The sequence below is a fragment of the Acomys russatus genome, chromosome 23 (genome assembly GCF_903995435.1).
Source record: "Acomys russatus chromosome 23, mAcoRus1.1, whole genome shotgun sequence".
In the NCBI taxonomy this organism is placed as follows: Eukaryota; Metazoa; Chordata; class Mammalia; order Rodentia; family Muridae; genus Acomys; species Acomys russatus.
Genome location: NC_067159.1, coordinates 57239200 through 57259080, shown reverse-complemented (window position 1 = coordinate 57259080; position 19881 = coordinate 57239200). Strand labels below are relative to the sequence as shown.

General features: G+C 41.4%; 1 protein-coding gene across 1 annotated transcript in view; it reads right to left on the bottom strand.

The window, feature by feature from the left end:
* The window catches only part of Negr1 (neuronal growth regulator 1), a 710325-nt gene that overhangs the window by 461223 nt on the left and 229221 nt on the right, over nucleotides 1-19881 (bottom strand). The gene's annotated exons all lie outside the window — the stretch shown is intronic.

Genomic DNA, 19881 nt, shown 5'->3' with positions numbered 1-19881 from the left:
TAGAGTTTGCAGAGAAAAAGAGATGGTATTGCTGAGCAATGATAAACAAAGCCTGCCACCTTGCCTTGAGGATTGTGTGCAGTAGTTTTAGTCATGGGCTTTTGTCAGGCACTCTTACAACTTGAGTGGTGTGTGCACACACACTCCTAACTGGCCCACCACCTCTCCCAGTCGCCTGCAAGGGTATCAGAGTGTCTGATGCTCATATCTACTATGGTGTTCTCCAAAAAAACTGTTGGCCACAGACGAAAATGCCTGCCAAAATGCATCTTTGTAGTTGATTTACATAATTTAGAATAGTGTTGTGTTTTTGTCACTTATCACTTCTAAAATGATGGTAATTTAGTGAAATTATATTTAAAAATACATCTTTTGGAACAGCCCTGGTCTACCAACGTCACAGCTTATATTGGTAATTTGGTAAGATATACAATATAAGTTCTGTCTGAATACATACTAATACTTTTTTGTTTCCATCAAAAGATCTAGCCCCCACTGGGGAGACTGACAGGAAAATCAATGACAGTTTACACAGGTCCTGCCTGAAAAAATGCAAACGAGGAAAAAGGAAACCTTAGTTCTAGGCCCGTCCTTTCTTTTCATTTCATTCTCATGATGAGGGAAGCCTCCCCGGACCACCTCTGTGTGTCTGTTTCTTAACTGCAGAGACAGCGTTCCCCTGCCTCATGGCCACGCCACCTCCCTATATCACAGCCACAGGTGCCCCTGGCTCAGTGTGCTCTACCCAACAGTGTTCTCTGGAATCAGGAATGTTTGTTTCCTTGCTTCCTGTCTTTAGGGCTGTTCTCATGTGAGAGAGACAGAGAGCTGGATACGCTCTCTGTTACACTGTGTGGTCAGCTCCGCCCTACGCTTTACAGAACACAGGCTCCAAATGACATGTGACTTGAGGAAGTGCTTCCCTCCAATGCTCTGACCTGTCCTTACTCTTCAGTGTGAGTGATCACAGTCACACAATTGTCTTCACCTCGGCTTCTGCCTCTGTTAACTTCTTTCATTTCTATATCTTCTTGGGAGGACCCAGAGCACACATTAATTACTCTGCACAGAACACACTCTGCACACAGCATGCTCTGGGCCCAGTTCCCTGGCACCTTCTATATCTGGAATGTCTGTACCAGCTCGTGTAATGGCCATCAAGGGTCCTCAGACCTCCGAGGACCTGGCTCTGCTTTTTAGAGAGCGTCCTTGCTCGCCAGGCACAATCTCAGGATGTATTACTTAGAACACAATGCCTTTACCTGCACTCCACTTCCGTATTCATTCAATCCAGAAGATTACAAATAGTTTTAAATAAAAGCCAAACATCATACTTTATATTCCAAAATATACCTATTATAGGTACTTACCAATGAGAATAAATTAAAAATAAGGGAACTACTGCATTTATAGCATTATTCTACAATTACTACAAAAATAATTCACTTAAGGTTTCATTTTGGGAGATTATTAAAATCATAGGTTCCATTGATTAATTATTATAGGTTCATACATAATAATTTTATTGCAAAAAATGAATTGCAGGTGAGATTTCACAAATATGAAAAATAAATATAAAATATGATACTTCATGAACTAATGCAAAATCCAAAGATTTTTATGGTAAAAGACATCTGAAATATATGAAGGATTCACTAAGCTGTGATAGCCTCAAAGTGGCCATAATTTCAAGTTGAGAGCAGTACTTCCCCATATAAATGGTATGAGTCACATCCGTAATTTGAAAATTGCCAGTAGTCTCAGTTAAACTATAGATAGTGAAAAGACTTAGGTGGCAATACTTTTTCTTTAGCTCACTATATACAAAACATTTGTTCAACATGAAATGACATAAAATTATTAATGAATATCTCATAACCACTTTTATATTAATTCTGTAAAGTATAGTGTGAACTGAAATGACAAAGTGTAGTCCAGTTCAGGATACCCATATATTCAACATTCAGTAATTCCCAAAACAGCAGTATGTGTCAAACAAGTTTCCATGAAATTATAAACCTGAGGTCTATGGGACAATTAAAACGAGAAACAAAAGTTACTATACTCAATTCTGCTAATGTCTCAACCCCTAAGAAGTCCGAGTTGTTCAGAGCCAAATCGTGTGCAGAAAAGTTTACTCCTATTACGGAAGTTTGGGGGTAATTTTTATTTTTCCTAGATGGCTTCTGTCCACATCCTATAAAGGGACAAGAATTGTCAGAGGATGTGCGGGGTAGCATCATGTGAGACCGAATGCCTAACTCATTGCTCAGGCCCAATGCAATAATCCTGCTGTGGGTTTCCTGTTGAAGACTCGGATCCTCAAGAAGGGACATTGTTGAAACTTGTTCTATTGTCTTCACACTGGCTTGGTTAAGGCCTTGGCAGCTGGCACTTTTCTCACGCTTTATGTGAATCACCCACATGCAGAACAAAGTGAGTGCTGGGTGTCAGCACAGGCTACATATGACCAAATTAGAAAAAACAAAGCCCTTGCCCCTTCTGATCTGTTTGATCTTTCGTACTGGAACGATATAATGTCTGCTTTCTGCCTGTGACTAATCATGCCAAGAAGCCTCATATCATCTTCAAATCCATTGACAGTCAACACTTTCTTTCTCTGATCACTCTATCTGTCACCAATTACAATTCTAGCATAAGATTCTATAACAGTTCTAGAAATTAAACTAAGCTGAAGTTTTACTTTAATATTAATTATAAAATTCTATTTTTTTTTTTCTGTTCCTACTAGTGAGCTTTGATCTTAATGGTTTGGCAGTGATTTAGAAAATAAGTTTTCCTCAGATTAGAAATAATCTCTGCTTGTCCACCAGTCAGCTTCACAAGTCATAAAAGGAGGTAGGGGGACAGACATTAATTAATGTGATGAGGTCCTGTGACAGGAGGCTGTCTGTGTGGTCTTGGAAGATGGCTTTAGTTGGGTGTGTGAGGTAAGTGCGTGAGTTGTAAGCAAGATGAACGCAGGGAGCCTTTTGGCAGCAATCAATCTGCTTTTATACACACATGTATTTGTTGGATCATAACCTTGAGGTTATGCTTTCAGTCAAGTTAGCTATAAAAGCCACAGAACTACTTTTATTGAGATGTCAGGACCATGCTACGCTGTATTGACTGGCGCCTTGCTGTTTGTTCTAAGCCAGTGTCTCTCCATTTTCCTAATGCTTTGACCCTTTAATACAGTTCCTCATGCTGTGGTGACCCCTTCCATAAAATTAGTTTGTTGTTACTTTATAACGTTAGTTTTGCTGCTGTTGTGAATAGATGGTCTTGGCTGACCCACAGGTTGAGAACCACAGTTCTAAAGAACCCTTAGAATGTAAGGATTCACTTTACTTTTCTCAACTTCCTCATAGTGATTGTTTGCATCTTCCGAGGACTGCAGCGTCACCCATCACAGAAAACATCATAGCCATTAAGATGGGCACTATCTCTTCTAATTACCTCGGAAGCCGGAAGCAATCTTGCAGGAGCTTTTCCAAGGCAATCTCGCCTCTGTTATCTTTTTCCTTCTCACCAGCTCTTCCTGGGCGAGTCTTTAATCTTTTGTTCCCACAAAGTTCTGGGCACTATAAAAGGATCAAGAGACCGCACAATAACCAAGGGCGCCCTTGCTTTCTGAGGGGGCACCTGCTGCGCCACACACTTCCTTCACCGTGAGCTTTGACCTGCGCGGTATGGCTAAGTGCTTTCTAAAACTGAGGCCAAGCTTGCAGCCAACCCTGCTCCAGTCTTTGTTTCGCTTGATCCTTTTAAAGACGTGCATTTCTCCTTTTATTCCTGTAAAACTGCATCTTCTAAATTATCACTGCTTGCTTCCTCCGAGATGATTGTGGTCTGTTACCCTCCCACTCAAATTATTCCTAGGTGATACTTGCTTGGCAAGGATGCCTCCTCTACTGCATGGGTTTTACCTCTGTTCCTAGCTTCAGTTTTACATATCAAATAACTTCCCAAATAACTTTCAGTGAGTAGCCAGTTTGGCTAAAATCAGATTACTTGTTACTCTAAAAGTCCTTTTCTTTTGAGATCTCCAAAGGTCAACATTATTCCAGTCCCCCAATCTGGTAATTTTGTAAGAGTTAGGTGAATCTCTGGACTTCCACTCTAAGTGCAGGTACCTATAAAATCATTGTTTTTTTAAAACTTCTTCACTCTTTTATTCATGCTTTTAATTGTCACCAACCACCCCAGCCGGGTGTGGGGTTCCCCGGGATGAGGGTTCTGTAGTGTAGGTGGGTAAGGATTAGGTGATGACAAACAGAAAGCAAACACAGAGGCAGTTTGAATTCTCAGATCATTGCCTAACCTTTACCCACCTAAACCTCAGGACGCTCATCCCGGGGAACCCCACACCCGGCTGGGGTGGTCCATGACAGTTGGCACCCCATGTGAAATTACTTTATTGTTTTGCATCTATTTATTTTTGAGGGTGTAATATGTATGTCATTTCCTCCCTTCCCTTCCTTGCACCCAACCTCTCCCATTCACCTCCTTTGTGCTCTCACATTTGTGGTCTTTTATTTAATTGCTGTTCCACATATGTGTGTATATATTTATATGTATAGAATATCCTTGAACATATAAATACCACCTGCTCAGTCTCCATTTTTATCTTCAACCCCCTTTTTCATACCATACATTCTATACGTACTCCTGACCTCTAATCACATGACGTGAAGATCAATACTTCCTTGTGTCTCGTCCTTGGAAGAGACTCTGAGCTGCCTTTTCTGCTGCCCTAGTTTCCCCACCCTCTGACTTGAACATTCCCTTCTAGTTTAAAGTCCACTCCCTCTCACTCCCCGATTCTCAGCCTACTCTCCTTGCTAAACTGTAAGCAAACAGCCTGCTGGATACATTACAAACTGCAACGTTTTGATCACTTGTAGGAGAGCAATGCACTTTCTTTTCTCATGTGCTAAAACCTTAGCAATTATCAAACACAAATGTTCTTTCCCACAGAGACTTCCAGCATATTCAGAAACACCATTTTTATTTATTTTTATTTTATTTTATTATTATTATTATTATTATTATTATTATTATTATTTTTTATTTTTTTTTTGGTTTTTCGAGACAGGGTTTCTCTGTGTAGCCTTGGCCATCCTGGACTCACTTCGTAGACCAGGCTGGCCTCGAACTCACAGCGATCCGCCTGCCTCTGCCTCTCGAGTGCCATTTTTATTTTCTTACCCAGGTCACCACTTTCTATCCTACCATCTATTCTGAAATTCCTAGAATACGCTACTCTCCTTTGAACTTTCTGAAAGCAAAATTCACATCATATTTCTTTCGCTTTCTAACAATCCATTGCGGTGTCTTTTAGTGTGTTTTTACTGAACGTACTCTTGTTAAAAAACAAAAGGGCTCCAGAAGTCATACATTGACAAGCACTGCCTTTCTCTCCTTTTCTTTCCACTTTGCAAGTTTCCTGTGTATTTAATTGGAAATACTGAATGACCTAGGTCCATTTTGTAGCTATCTGCAACAGTTATGACAGTGGTGTTTCTAATTTGTATATAAGCTCTGACAGCGTGTTGCTGCTTCCCGACAGCTATCTGGAGTATTCCTCTTCAGCATTCTTATCAGTGATACATTTATCTTTCATTGGAAAAAATTAACAATATCCTCAGATTGAGAAAATAAATCTCAGAGGCTGGAGAGGTGGCTCAAGTGTGTACTGCTTTTACAGAAAACACAGGCTCAGTCCCCAGCACCCACTCAGTCCCCAGCACCCACTCAGTCCCCAGCACCCACTCACAACCACCTGTAACTTCAGTCATGGAATCTAACACCGTCTTCTTGCATCCCCATGTTCCTGAAAGTATATGGTGCACTTATATTCATAGCAGCAAATACACACACACAATATATACATATATATAATATAGTTATAGTGTATAAACACAATAAACTACATACACCAAGAAGAACCACAAAAATGATCAGGAATTATATAAATGTCACATTCACAGTTTTTGACTATTTCTATTTGGCAACCTTGAAGAAAACATCTTTCCTATCTTGGTGAGTCTAAAATTCTAATCTATCATATCTCATCTTTATCAACTTAAAACATCTCTCTAGACCTAAAGACATATTAACTCCTAAACAACTAAGCTTAATTATAAAAGTAAACTATCTGGTCTACAATCCCATCAGAGACTTGAGAAGGAATAAAACTTAATTACTTGAGTATGCCAGTTGTCAGTTTCCACTGTTGAGGCAGCAAACTGTCTGTTGCCTGCTTTTTGATCACTTCCCTCTGACAGTGCTGCCTTGCCAGGCCACAGGGAAAGAGGGCGAAGTCAGTCCTGATGTGATTTGATGAGCTGGGGTGGCTGCGTAGGGATACTCCCTTTTTTCTGAGAAATAGGTGGGGGTGGGCAAAAGGATGGGACTGGGAGGAGAGGAGGAAGGGGGCTGTGGACTATGATGTAAAGTGAACACATCAGTTATTTAAGTTAAAAAGAAGAGATCTCTTAGGCCATCAATACAGCCTTCAGTGAGATCTTCTCAGCAATCACCACAGCCTTCAGTGAGATCTACATCTCATCCCCAGTGCCACAGACCAGCGTCAGGTGCCCCCGCTGAGGCATGACCTACTGAAATGGCTTTCCAGATGGGACAGGTTTTCCTCCCTGCAATTGCCATAGTGTGTTCCTAACACAGCCGTGGCCAGGTCTTTTTCCCATACAGGAAGGTCCGATGTCTTCCACTGCTTACAAAATAGCCTCCTAACTGCTTGGATTATAATTTAATAGTTTCCATAATAGAAATATAATCTATTCGTCTAGTCGTATAACTCTAGTTTATTGCATGTAAATGGACAATCAAAGGAAAGAAATTTCTTGCATTTTTTAAGCCTCTGGAATCTCTTCTCCAAGCAAGATGCCCTTCCTAGCCCTGCCCATGTTTTTCCTAAGTGGATTCTTACTCACACATCAAATCATTGTTTAAAGGAAGGCTGCACTCTTCATAACATACTTATCACTCAGGCTTTTTTCACTGATTATATATTTATATCTATATTTAATCGGCATACGTTTTATAGAAAATACATAAACACCTGACCACCCTATGCATGCATGTGTATATATTATACGTGTGTGTCCAGTGTTGTTTATGTTATGCTGTTAGATCTTCTATATAAGAAGCATACATATTGGGAATAATAAGATTCGGGGGGATAATTCTTCTATTGCTGTGGTCTGTGAGACAAAAGTCTTAGCACATGACTCAGATCCTCAAACAATTAGGATTATTTTCTCCAATGTGAAAAACATGACTGAGTGGGGCTGTCTTCTATTCCTCCACCTAGGAAGCACACAGATGGCAGAATCTCATCTCCTTTTCAGCTGTGCGTCACTGGCAGATACCGATTGCTAAAACACTCTTTCTGAGCACCAATTATTTTGACATCACGAAATTGCAGGGCTGGAAAGGAGTGTAAGAGTGCCCACTGCAGACCTCAATGCAGCTGTCACCGTGTGGGAAAATCTCCCCTGATCCTAGGAATCCAATCTTGAACAGGGTTTCACAGCCTGCCCTAGACCGTCAACTTTTAAAAGTTTACTTATGTCCATCATTAGTTCCTGTAGACAATTTTGGAGGTTACTTTTTATGGTAACTGAACTATTGCCTCCCTGTCTTCCAGCACAATTTTTTTTTTTTTCTGTTCTGGGAAGATGACTTCATACCATAAACTCTAGGAAGTTTGAACAGGTCATAATACACAGAGGCTGGAACAAGTGGGTCTCAGCTCCAACATAAAGCTGTGGCTGTGTCTACAAGCGTCTGTTTCATACATGCTTACTAATTCTGCTTTCTGAAATTCTCAAAGGTTCACTTCCCCATTTCCATGGGTCCATTTACATGCACCTCAACCCGCAAGCTCTCCTCTGATCTCTAGGCTGTGGCCTCTTCTGAGGTCACTTGATCGACAGACACTGGCATCTTCCTTGTGCATGAAATACAAACCATACTTCTGAGTTTCAGGCAAGGGCTTTAAACCTGATATGTTGTGCCTTGTGACTAGCAAATGTACTTTCTTGGTCTGTGTCTTTCTGTCTGATTCAGTGTGTTTTCTTACAATGTGCTCAGCTATAGAAGTCAGCTCCATGTCTAAGTCTAAGGCCTATTCTGTGTTGGCCACGGTGCTGTGAGCTGAGTGCACGGTACAGCCTTAGTTACCATGCTGTGGACCTGACATGCGGCCGGGGCCGAAGGCAGCACTCACGAGGGCAGTGCAACGCAGCCTAGGCCTTAAATGGGCATCCAAATCTAAGCTTTCACCTATGATTCTGATCTTTCCATTTATTCTGAAAATTTGAGCATCCTGCTGTTCAGTATTTGAGAATGGCTATTATGTGTGGTCATTTTCTTCACTAACTTGTCTTTAGTTTCTATGTAAGCTTGAACACTGGGTAAAGTTGATAAATTTGACAATTAAAATGAGTATTTATTTGGTCTTTACTCAATATTAAATACTCACAAGAATCATGTTTGATTGTCTGTAACAATGTTTTCATTTACAGATAAAATAGGTTGGGGGAATTGCTTAGAAAATTTATACTCGTTTAAACTTTACCAAATTAAAAAGTTAAGTTTATATAATCATATAAGTATACGTATATAAACATAAGCATATATAATCAAATCCCATTGGTTTTAGATTTAAAATCATTTTTTGTTAATGTTAGTGAGTACCATCATATATCACATTTTAAGTTTAAAAATTTATCAATTTTTTTTCTGTACTACATATCTCAAAACCCCATTTCTATTTAAATACCACCTAACAATGAATCAATGAGCAGTTCGGCAGACAGACCGTGTAAAGGATAGTTTTATCTGCAGCGTTTGCTGTTTGCGTTACTGTTTCTTTTACTGTAAACGTTGCTTTTACTTCCTTAGATGAGGAGGTGAGATGGGAGCTGTATCAAAGCTGTACAAATACGCAGCTTGGGCTGAGCCCGAATGTCTCTTCCTCCGCTGTAAGGATCCCGACAGAGGCCTCGGTGTGAAACCTTCTAACCCCTGCACAAGCTAATCCTCCGTAAACCCGAACCTTGAAGGCTTCAGCTTCCAGGCTCTGTCCGCTTAGTTAGGCCTAGAATGTTTCAGCCTCTGAGACTTACTGCTGAATAAATGCACCCAGACTTTCTAGCTCTTTCTGAACTCTGGCTGGCTGGCTCACGGAGGCTGTTTCTGCCAGAACTTCTCTCCAAGCTGACTGATTCATACTGGCTTCTCTTGGCTTCTGAGTGAATTTCTCTGCTTCGTCTCGAATTAAGTCTGGTAATATGTTTTAATCCTCTGGCTATCTCATTCTCTGGCTCGTTCTGTCTTCACCTGAGTCTAGCGCCTTCTCTCTGCAATCTGTCTTTGTAAAACTCTCTTGGTGAAACACACACACACACGCACACACCATGCACGAGCACAAACACGCACGTGCGTGCGCTCGTGTGCGCACGCACACACACACACACACACACTTCTCTCTCTGTGCTGGTCTTATGTAGCTTCTCTTCCCTGCTTTCCTGCCCTTTTCTCATGAGAGTTGGGCATGTTCTGTATCTGACTCATTCCGTCAAATCCTTCTCTGATTCATTGCTTTGCCTGCCCCTCAATTAAATGTCACTTTAAAAACACAGCTGCTTCCTTCTGGCAAGAGATCACATCCAAAGGCCTAGGCTTGTGTGGCCAGGCTGGAATGCAGGCACCCCCTAAGCCACACCATTAATCCCAAACAATTTAAGCAAATGTTACATTCATAGTGTTTTGGCTGTTTGTGTTTGGCAGCCTTGAAGAAAACATCTTTCCTATCTTGGTGCATCTAAAATTCTGAATGTAAAACAATATCTATCATATCCCACCTTTATCTACGTTTTAAAACGTCATTCCAGGAGCACTATATTGCTCAGTAGAGGCTTTGTTATGGTCTCTGAACAAAAACCTTTAGGGTATCTATGGATTAACACAACCAATGTGTGTCTCACTCAGACTGAGTGTCCAATATGTGCCACTGGGGAATGTTTGGCTCATCTTCCTCATGCTGGGACACAGGCTGGCAGGGATTTGATGCCACACCCACCTCCATGGTCGACAGAATGGGAAAGAGAGAGAACGGCAAACTCTGTCCTTGCTGTTAATATTGCTAAAGCCCGTCATGTCAATGTAAAAGTCCAGGGACGCATAACCCTACGTGTTAAGGCGAAGGAGAGGTAACGTAAGCTCTTGTCTTCCTCCACTAGCTTACAGCAGATGTGAACTTGTAGCTGCTGATATATTCCAGATTTTTTGAGATAATGACTGTTAAGCCAAGTTTTTTTATTTGTTTTTTATTAATAAGACTTTTTTATTTTTTACATATACATTTATATTATTACACATATATACAATAAAGTACCTATAACAAGAAGAACTATGACATAATCAGAATTACATAAATGTTACATTCTTAATGTTTTGGCTATTTATACTGTAAATACAACATTTATATAACTCCTGATTGTTTCATAGCTCTTCTTGCTGTATGTAGTTTACTGTGTACATGTGTAATAATATAAATGTATATGTTAAAAAAGAAAAATGACAAAAGAGAGTATATATAAATAATTTTTCCATACTTTGTTCTTTCGCTCTCTTAGGTCCAGCACATTTAGCCTCTGAGACAGGTCCTGACTACAGAACCCGAGGCTTCATTCCCGAGCAGAGTCTGCACTCCAACAAAACCTCTGAAAATTAATAAGAAACTCTATTCTCTTCTAGTTTTTTTTTCCTTTTTGTAACAGCTTTTTCAAGATTATCATGGTGTTTTTAATAAAAATTAGCTTCTTTTGAAGACAATTAATTTGAGCCTGCACTTACACTCTTTCTGCCCTGACTTTCACATTGTTTTATGCATGGAGAAATACATTAGGAATAGTAAAAAGAACAATTTTGTCAATTACTAGTATTATTTTATTTAAACCTTTTAAAGACATGGGAAATTGTTATCACTGGCATTATAAAACAGAGGAATGGGAGGACTGCTTCCAGCCTGTTCTGAGTAGTGTCCATCCAGCTGTGGATGGGCAATGCCACCTCAAGGGAAAAATCCTGACTTATACCAGGAGGTACACACACCCGCTCCTCTCCTGTCCCTGGAAGCCTGTGGCCAAGTGAAGATGCAGACATAGTTTTTGTTAGAGAGCAGAAAAGCAAGAATGACTTCCTTGGAATAAATGTTCCCTCCAGGACTGGATGGCAGAGTGCAAGAGCAACGGAAGCATAGAGGAATGAAGAAATAATATAAAAATTTCATAGTTTTATTACTAATCAATAATGTCATATTGATTGTCTTCTTTTAAATGTAAATCAATACTAACTTTTAAAAATGCAACTCAGCAGTTCATTACTTATTCTTCGCAAATGGCAGCAGAGAGTTTCACCCAGATCTCTTGTGGTTTTCCCAAGTCCATGCAGGACTCGTCCGATGTCCGGTGTGGTGTCCCTAGGCCTGCTGGCAGCAACGGCAGCTAACGAGTCACAGTCCGAAAAACACAGGAAGGAGAAACAACCGAAGAACTTTCAGCTGTTATTCAACCACAGAGTGCTTTAAAGGCAGTACTCAGGGGGAGGCAGGGTTCGAAGAGTTGCTCTTTGAGGTTCAAGAGACACATGCACACATGAGAGTGCACACCCATTTCTCACACACACACACACGCACACACGCTTGCACACACATGCTCACGCACACACTAATGATGCAAAGACACAGGGACTCAGCTCTGCACTCAGATATTTGTGCTCACAGAAACGTCATCTGATTCAGTGACGATCTATGCAGCACACGAAAACGTGAGCGGTTCCTTCCTGCACCCTGGGCGTGAGTGTCAGGTTGACAGCCCAGGTGCTCTTATGCTCTGCTGGGTACAATACTGACTTTTTCAGGGTGCCTTGTAAACGTCAACACCTGTGTGCCCGAACCCACAGTGAAGTGGCACAGCATCCTCTGGCCTTCCAGCAGACACCAGAGCCCTCTAACTCCACGCAGACAACACTAAAGCTAAATAACCAAGTGTTGGGGGTGGGTGGGCGGCATTGTTAGACAGAGTAAAACACATGGAAACGAAGCAGGATCAGTATATCAAGCAACCTTAACATTAAAATCTCAAAGCTAAGATGTGGTATTTTTAAGCAGGTAGAAAACAGGCTGCTTAGCAATGGAAGAGACCTAACTGGAAATAGTGATGGGTGGGCCGGACTACTGAATCTAACTTGAGCATAAGAATTCCTCTCATTTGGGACAGAGTCACACAAGCCTCATGAAGAAATGATACATAACTTTGTATAAAAAAAAAACCCAAACCATATATTCTATGGAATTTCCCAAATTCAATTTAACAAAGAAGAAAACTGAACTATTGGAATGCTCAGACAGTGTGTTTTAATCTCTCACAATTGTCATAAAGCCTATAATTGATTTTTTTATCTCATCATTATCCTGGAACCTGATCCCCTTTTATGTACTTACAGGTTAGTTCACAGACCACTGAATCAAAAAATAAAGGGTATAAAATAAAGGCATATTTTTCTCTCATGCCTTGACATTTGTGTGATCAAGCATAGCTGCAGTATTGAAAAGGAAAGCTGTAGGTGTGGACCAAGCTGTAGGGTGATCAAGCTTCTAGCAACCAATGGCTGCTTTACACAGCAATCTTAGTGTTCAGTTTCCCTTTTATTTTGTCCTTTGTGCATTATATTCATCATCATATATGGTATAGCTTATTACATACATGTATACACACATATTGCACATGCGTGTTTTATATACATGTATAAGGAGAAAGATGTATGAATTCTGGAAAGCGGTGAAAAGGAAAACTTGTAATGACTGGAAACATTTAAATCTGCCTTATAACTTTTTACATGACATTTGTGCATGTAGTTGAGATACTAAATGTACCATAACCTACTTCATATGGTAAATTTTAAAAAATTTTAGTATTTAGAAAAATCTAATAATGGTTTGACATATAATGTGACAATTCTTAAAAGAAAAAGGCACTCCACAATCATCTCAATGCTCCAGAGATTTGTGCATGTTGAGTCTAAGGACTTAGTGTTTGATTAATAAGAAGGAAACAAAACAGATCTTATAATTCGCCTCCTGTCTCTGGCACACCTAGGGATAGACTCCATGGTGGTCATATGAAGACTGCCTCAAAACCCTTCTTTCATCTGGATTCTGGCTTGGTGCAGGAGATCGAGACGAGGAAATTCCTGCCAGTCTCACTCACCAGATCATGTCAGCTGCAGCCCTGGCAGCCAAGGCAGCTGTCATTATGTCATTACAGGGCACGGTCACGCCATGACACAGAACGGGTTTGAGCAGTGGCAGTCATTCACCGTGCCTTGAGAAGCTCTGCTTACTTAGTGATGCCTGTTTCCTGTGGAGAGTTAAGGACAGTGGGAAACGGGCAGGAAAATGTGGACAGAGTGAACTCAGAACACACCCAGTACATCAAGGCTCAGGGGAGTTGCACACATCAGAATCAGGAAGTCAGCTGCAGGACTCTGCTAAGCCTAATCCTAATAGAAGTGGCCATGGACTCTGCCCTTTGTCCTCACAAATTGTAATTATTAAACACCATGGTGGAGAGTCACATTATTAAGAATGTTTAAATTTGGTAATTCTGCTTTTAAGATTAGATATATCTGGATGCTCTTTAAAACACAGAATCTGGTTGTTGTGATGTTTGTTTTCCACGTAATGTTGTAAAACTCGACCATGGTGAACGTTGAGTAAGTCAAGACTGCGCGTTCCCATTTAAAAAGCAACTTAATGACCAGTGAGAGGCTTTTGGTGATTTCAGAAATTATGAACTTTTGTCGAGATGATCACACGTACAGACTCAGAAACAATGCATAATTAACCACCTGCATTTTCACTGCATCACTGTATCTGTCGTATGCTTCTGCGTGTGTGAGCTTTGCATGTAGAGGTTGTCGGCATGACTTCCAGTCGCCCATCCAATTTTGTGCCCTGGCATTAATTTCTACAGGACAGGTGTCATCATCAGGAAATGTTTCAAAGGCTTAAATTCTTTTGGAAAGCTAAACTCACGATGGGCTGCCAGTTTTGCCATGATCACATCTGCCATTTAATCACGTCATTTATTCAATCTCAACACTTCCAGTGAACTTACATATATTGAAATAAAATATGCAAATAAATTTCATCTCTGGAGAAGAGTAAATTCACTCATGAAGAAGATAGAATAGATTTCACTTTTCCTAATGTACATTGGCACTTGTGACTGTCCACTCACATTAGCTACAATAGTGTCCCAGCTCTTTCAATACCCAAGCATGTGTGAGGATGACAAGGCTTGTAGAAGGACTGCCAAGCCTCACAGTGGAGCAGAAACATCCAGCACCCTTAAAATCCTAGAATTAGAATCCTCTGCCACAAAATGGGACACGTGTTCTACCAAAATAGTTACTTTCCTTTCTGAGTGTCAGTGCCACAAACACATTCAGTCCTGAGGAGTGCCTGGCTCAAGAGGGCTTCTTCTTTGTCAGAAAGGAGGGGCCGGACCTCATGAGTCAGGTATATTATGCGGTTTGACACTAAGCTCCCGATAATCATCCAAGTATCTAACTGCATAATGAGATGAGGGAGAACATGACACTATTCATAAAAGGCTTTTCAGAAAAAGTTCCCCCACTGAAAACGGTAACATTATTAGCAACCCAGGTCCTGTGCAGTGAGTCACTTCAATGTTCCTGACTTCCTCCAGGCAACCATGAGATGTATACAGGGGCAACCTGCCATAAATTGGTTGGGCTGCTTGTAACAGTTTCCAGCAACCTTGGTTTGAGAACCCTCTGCAGCACCTTCACCTCTCACTGAGGCTCAGACATGAACATGGATGACGCCTCCTTCGTGAGCAGGTACAGGATGGCATGCTGGCATAGGCCATGATGGCTGCTCTTTCTGAGTGGGTAGAGGAAGGCACGCTAGCGTAGGCTGTGATGGTTGATATTGATTGTCAGCTTGACTGTGTCTTAATTCAACAAAACCCAAGCAGCTGGTGACACTTATGATGGATTTTTTTTTTTGGTCCTTCATTGGATCATTTGAAGTGGGAAGACCACACTAAATCTGGCCCATATATCCTGGTGTCAGACCACATAAAGGGCACAGGAGAGGAAAGGTTTCTCACTTTGTCTAGTTGGCCTCACTCATGCTGGCAAGTTCATCAGCCTGGTACTGAGGCATTCTTTTGCTGGTGACAGAACCTAAGACAAGCTGAGAATTCCAACCCCCCAGTCCACCCCTGTATGCCCTACCACTACCAGTCTCTTGGCCTTCCCATCAAAGACTATGACTATGAGACTAGTTGTGCTGTAGCTTCTAAGCTATTCTAAAACATCCCCTTTTGGAATATATATATATATATATATATATATATATATATATATATATATATATATATATATATTCTGTTAATATATACGATATATCTTCCCTAGAGAAAGAAGTAACATAAAATATAATATATGGTATTATATATAATTATATAAGGATTAGGGTACAAATTTTACCTTAGTTTTGTGTTTTAATAAGCTTATGTTTCCCCATATTTTTATTCATCATCATGGAGTCTAAAGTCTATTCCCTTCAGGGTTTAAACTCTCCCTCTAAATAAGCTGGGCTTTTGTTGTTGTTGTTATTTTTTTTTCCACAAAAATGGGATGGAGAAAGGCTGCTCTTGCAGAGGACTTGTTTGATTCCCAACACCCTTACGCTAGTTCACACAGGGACGCGGTGTAGTCACATGTAGACACATGCAGGCAAAGCACCCATACACATAAAAAATGAAGTCAACAATACAGAGGATTTTTTGAAGATGCCATTTTTGTACATAAGCAGGAGGCAACTGGTTCACATCAAGGTTCGCTCCCATCGTTAATATCCTGGGGCTTCCGGATGTAACTGACCATTTCCTTCTTTACTTGTTACACATTTTCAGAGTTTGGAGTTCCTTTTTGAAATGAGTGTCTCCGAGTGAACTCAGGCATTAAATCCTTTTAAAACTTCTTTTGCTCTTTCTAAGTCCAAAGAGTGAAAAGGTGCACATAAGAGTAGGGAATGGGGGTGGAGGGTGAAGTGGGGGGACAGGATGAAACCGTCTCTTTTCCTGTGTAACAGATTTTCTGGGTCAAGCTCAGTGTGAGATCTGGTGATTGGCAGGACAGAGGCCAAGATGCTTGGAGGAGGCAGTTGTCTCCAACCCTCCCAGCATTCCTCTGGCTAGGCTATGCTAAGCTCCAATTGTCTGTAGCCACCAGCACATAGAACTCAAGTATTGTAGGCAGTGGGGGAGAGGGGACTGGGTCAGAACTGAACAGGTTCCTACACAAAAGCAAGTTTTTAAAGAGTCCACTACTGCTTCCTTTTGTTTAAATCCTGTATGTTTGTAACTGATACGCTTAGACTAATTCTAATTTGTCCAGGGCTTATTTTGAGGATACCAGCAATTATCTATCCATCTAAGAATACTTTTAGCCCACTCTTCATAAAACACACTAACACAAGGCTGGGCTTTTTTGGAATACTTTGTCTAAGTCCAGCGAGCTATTTATCATTGAGCCGTATGAGGCATGTGGGGCAGAGGGCAAGCGCTGAGGTGTGAGTGAGAGATGACGGAGGCGGTGCCCTGTGTAGGTAAATTGTGAAAATGTGTAGTTAAATGGAGACACTTTCCATATCATTTTACTAAGCTACAACGTCGCTCTTACGTGAAATCATGGTGCAGATGCCTGAGTGCATTGATGGTTTGAATGGATGTCAACTGCTATGAGACATCTTCGTAAAACAGGGTAAATTGAGTTTAGTGATCTTAGTGTGCCCAGTCTCAGTTTAAAAATAAATGAAATGCCAGTTAGAAACTTCTTTGCAGTGGCTGCAACGCATAGACAAAACTCTCAGAGAACCCCTGCTCCCCTTGTTGCTAGCATCTTTTTGTCCTAACTAATTACACCCATTTTCCCTTTCATGAGCCAGCAGTTTGTAGCACTTAATAGGTTCTGTGCAAGAGCCTAAGGCACAGGCCAAGTTCTTACTGAAGGAGACTCTAATTTCTCATTTATAAATGTTTAGGGAGATGGCACCTCCACCACAGGGCTGTTTGAAAGATACAATGAGACCCCTCATCACAACTGACTACAGGACCCGGTGAATGGTCACAGCTTTCGTACACTAAGCACCAGAATTTTGTATTTCCATAAGATCTACAATTGAGAAATTGCTAAAGCCGAGCACTGGTCTTGCTGATGTGCTATGTGTGGGCCCATAATTAGCCTGCTACTTAGCATGGCTTGTCTGGAGTAAGAGGCTCATGGTAACACAAAGGATAAACTATTTTACCCCTGGGCCATTTGCATTAAAACCACCTACAGCATCTGCCAGGGTGTACTGCTGGGCTGAGTTTTAAAAACCCTCAGAGGTCACTTTGAGTAGAATACAGAAGTAACAAATCTGCATTAAAACCTTGTCCTAGGGCACACCAATGTTAGGGAATGCTAACCGCACCTGACCTGCCATGCTGTGCAGCAGATCATTGGCTTCTTTCAAAAACACTTTCCAGTTGCTGCCATTAAGAAAAGCAAACAGAAGTCAAACACACAGCCCCTTCATCGTCACCTCAGGTACCAAGACAATGAGGCATCCCGTGTCCCTCACATGTTAGGGACATTGCCCCCTAAGTGCTCTATGTTCTTGTGAAGAGTCACATATGGACCCTTACATAAGATTCTAATTTTAGTTTCATTTGAATCCAAAAGCAGCATAGTTTTCCCCCAACTTCTGTTTTTCTTCCTTCCCCTTTTTTTTTTTTCAAAGCATTCTACTTTTAACTGGCTTTTTGCTATATTTATAAAAAGCACAATTTTCAGATAAGAATAAACTCTAGATGACACATTCAGTGTGCATAGCAGCTGCCATCTGGGAGTGGACATATGTGCCCTAAAGCCTGGGATGGCGGGCAACCCACGAGGCTGCACTCAGGGCCCTGGGCCCTGCTGCCCAGCACAGCCCATTGATATTTTGGATCTAGGAGACATTACATGCCAAGCTGCACAATAACGGTAACTGGGTTATCTTCCTGTATTTGGCTCCAACATCTGCCAATCCAGACACACCGAAGGCATTGTGGCCTGAGAGAATGAACGAAACTGAATACGCAGGTGTTGTAATTTAAAGATGGATGTAATTGTGAGGTCAGGCACAGCAAGTGAGCCACCGCTAGTTAAACCAGGTAAGTGAAAAACCCCTGGCTGCTAAAAGCGGAGGCTGGAATGCATAATAAAAATCATCTCAGCTGTCAAAAGCTCACATGGAAGAATGTCAAGAAAGGAAACCATTGTGTGTGTGTGTGTGTGTGTGTGTGAGAGAGAGAGAGAGAGAGAGAGAGAGAGAGAGAGAGAGAGAGAGAGAGAGAGAGACAGAGGCAGACAGACGGACACAAAGAGACAGAGAGACAGAGACAGACACAGACGGAGACAGAGAGACAGAGAGAGACAGTCACAGACGCAGAGATTATGACTGAAAACTGAGCTCCTGGAGCCACTGTCCTGCCAACCTGCATTTGCCATTGAATGAAATGAATGAACAAGGATCAAAACAGGCATTTGTTTGTGGTTTTTACTTAATGGCATAAAATCAAATGGCAGCTAGTTTTCTGCAGCTGTGAAGACCTCTGACCCATCAGGCCCACAGCCCACACTTGTAAGTCAGGTCAGATGCAGTTGGAGAAAGATGAAAAAAATGATGTGAGGTACATGGAAGAGGGAAGACAGGGTTGCTGGGTAGAAGCAGAAGGGCGAAAAAAGAACAAGTGGTGCCCATAAAACGTCCAATTTCAAAATGCCTATTTTTGTCTCTATTTTCCTAATTAGTATAGAGTTGTACTTTCTTTTCCCCCCTTCTGTTCCCTGAAGAGAATGTGATGGAAATGGATAAAAATGCCATTTCTGCCTTATGCGCAGTACACAACTCTAGGTACCTGCCAGGCTCAACTAAAGCACTGTGAAGTTCTCTCTGGCTATTTATATCCCCTCTCTCAGAGGATAGTGGGGGATTTGCTCTCTGCAAGCAGAGGTCTGTGCAACTCTAAAGAAACTTAGTTCAGGCTACAGGGGGTCAGCCTTAGGCACAGAGGGGAGGGAGGCTTGGCCATGCAATCCTTCAAACCACATTCCTGACTCTAAGCCCTTGCAGTAAGGAGGCACTAGACACAAAATCTCAGTGCAGCCGATGAAAAAAAAAAAAAAAAAAAAACACCACAGAGATCCATGCAGTCATGAGACAGACAGTGAGAATCCGGAGGATATTAGTGCACTCAGCATGTCCGAGATGCTCATTACAGGCAAGGGCCTATGTAAGATGCAGTGGGTATTAAAATAATTGAGAAAAACAGTGGGTGTGCAGATCGCTTCAAGAACAGGGAGCTTAGGTTTATGTAATAACACTGACTTTACTTTAGCAGATCAAACAGTCTCAGAAACCAACTGGGAAAACTAGAAAGCTTCCAGATTTTAAGGTTAATCCCCTGGATGCAAATATTTCCTAACATGGTGAGGTCATCATAAACAACGCCAGGAGCTCAAGCAAGATTCCACAGAGGTGGTGGGCCATTAATGAGCTGCAGTGTTCGTCCTCAAACAATGGACACTTCTAGGGATAGAAAGGCACCTGTGCATGGCTGTACAGTACGAGCTCTGCACACTGCAGCAATTAGGGTGAGATGGGGCTATGGTGGAATTGTATGGCATCCTGGCTTCAATTCGAGGTTTAGGTGAGGACAA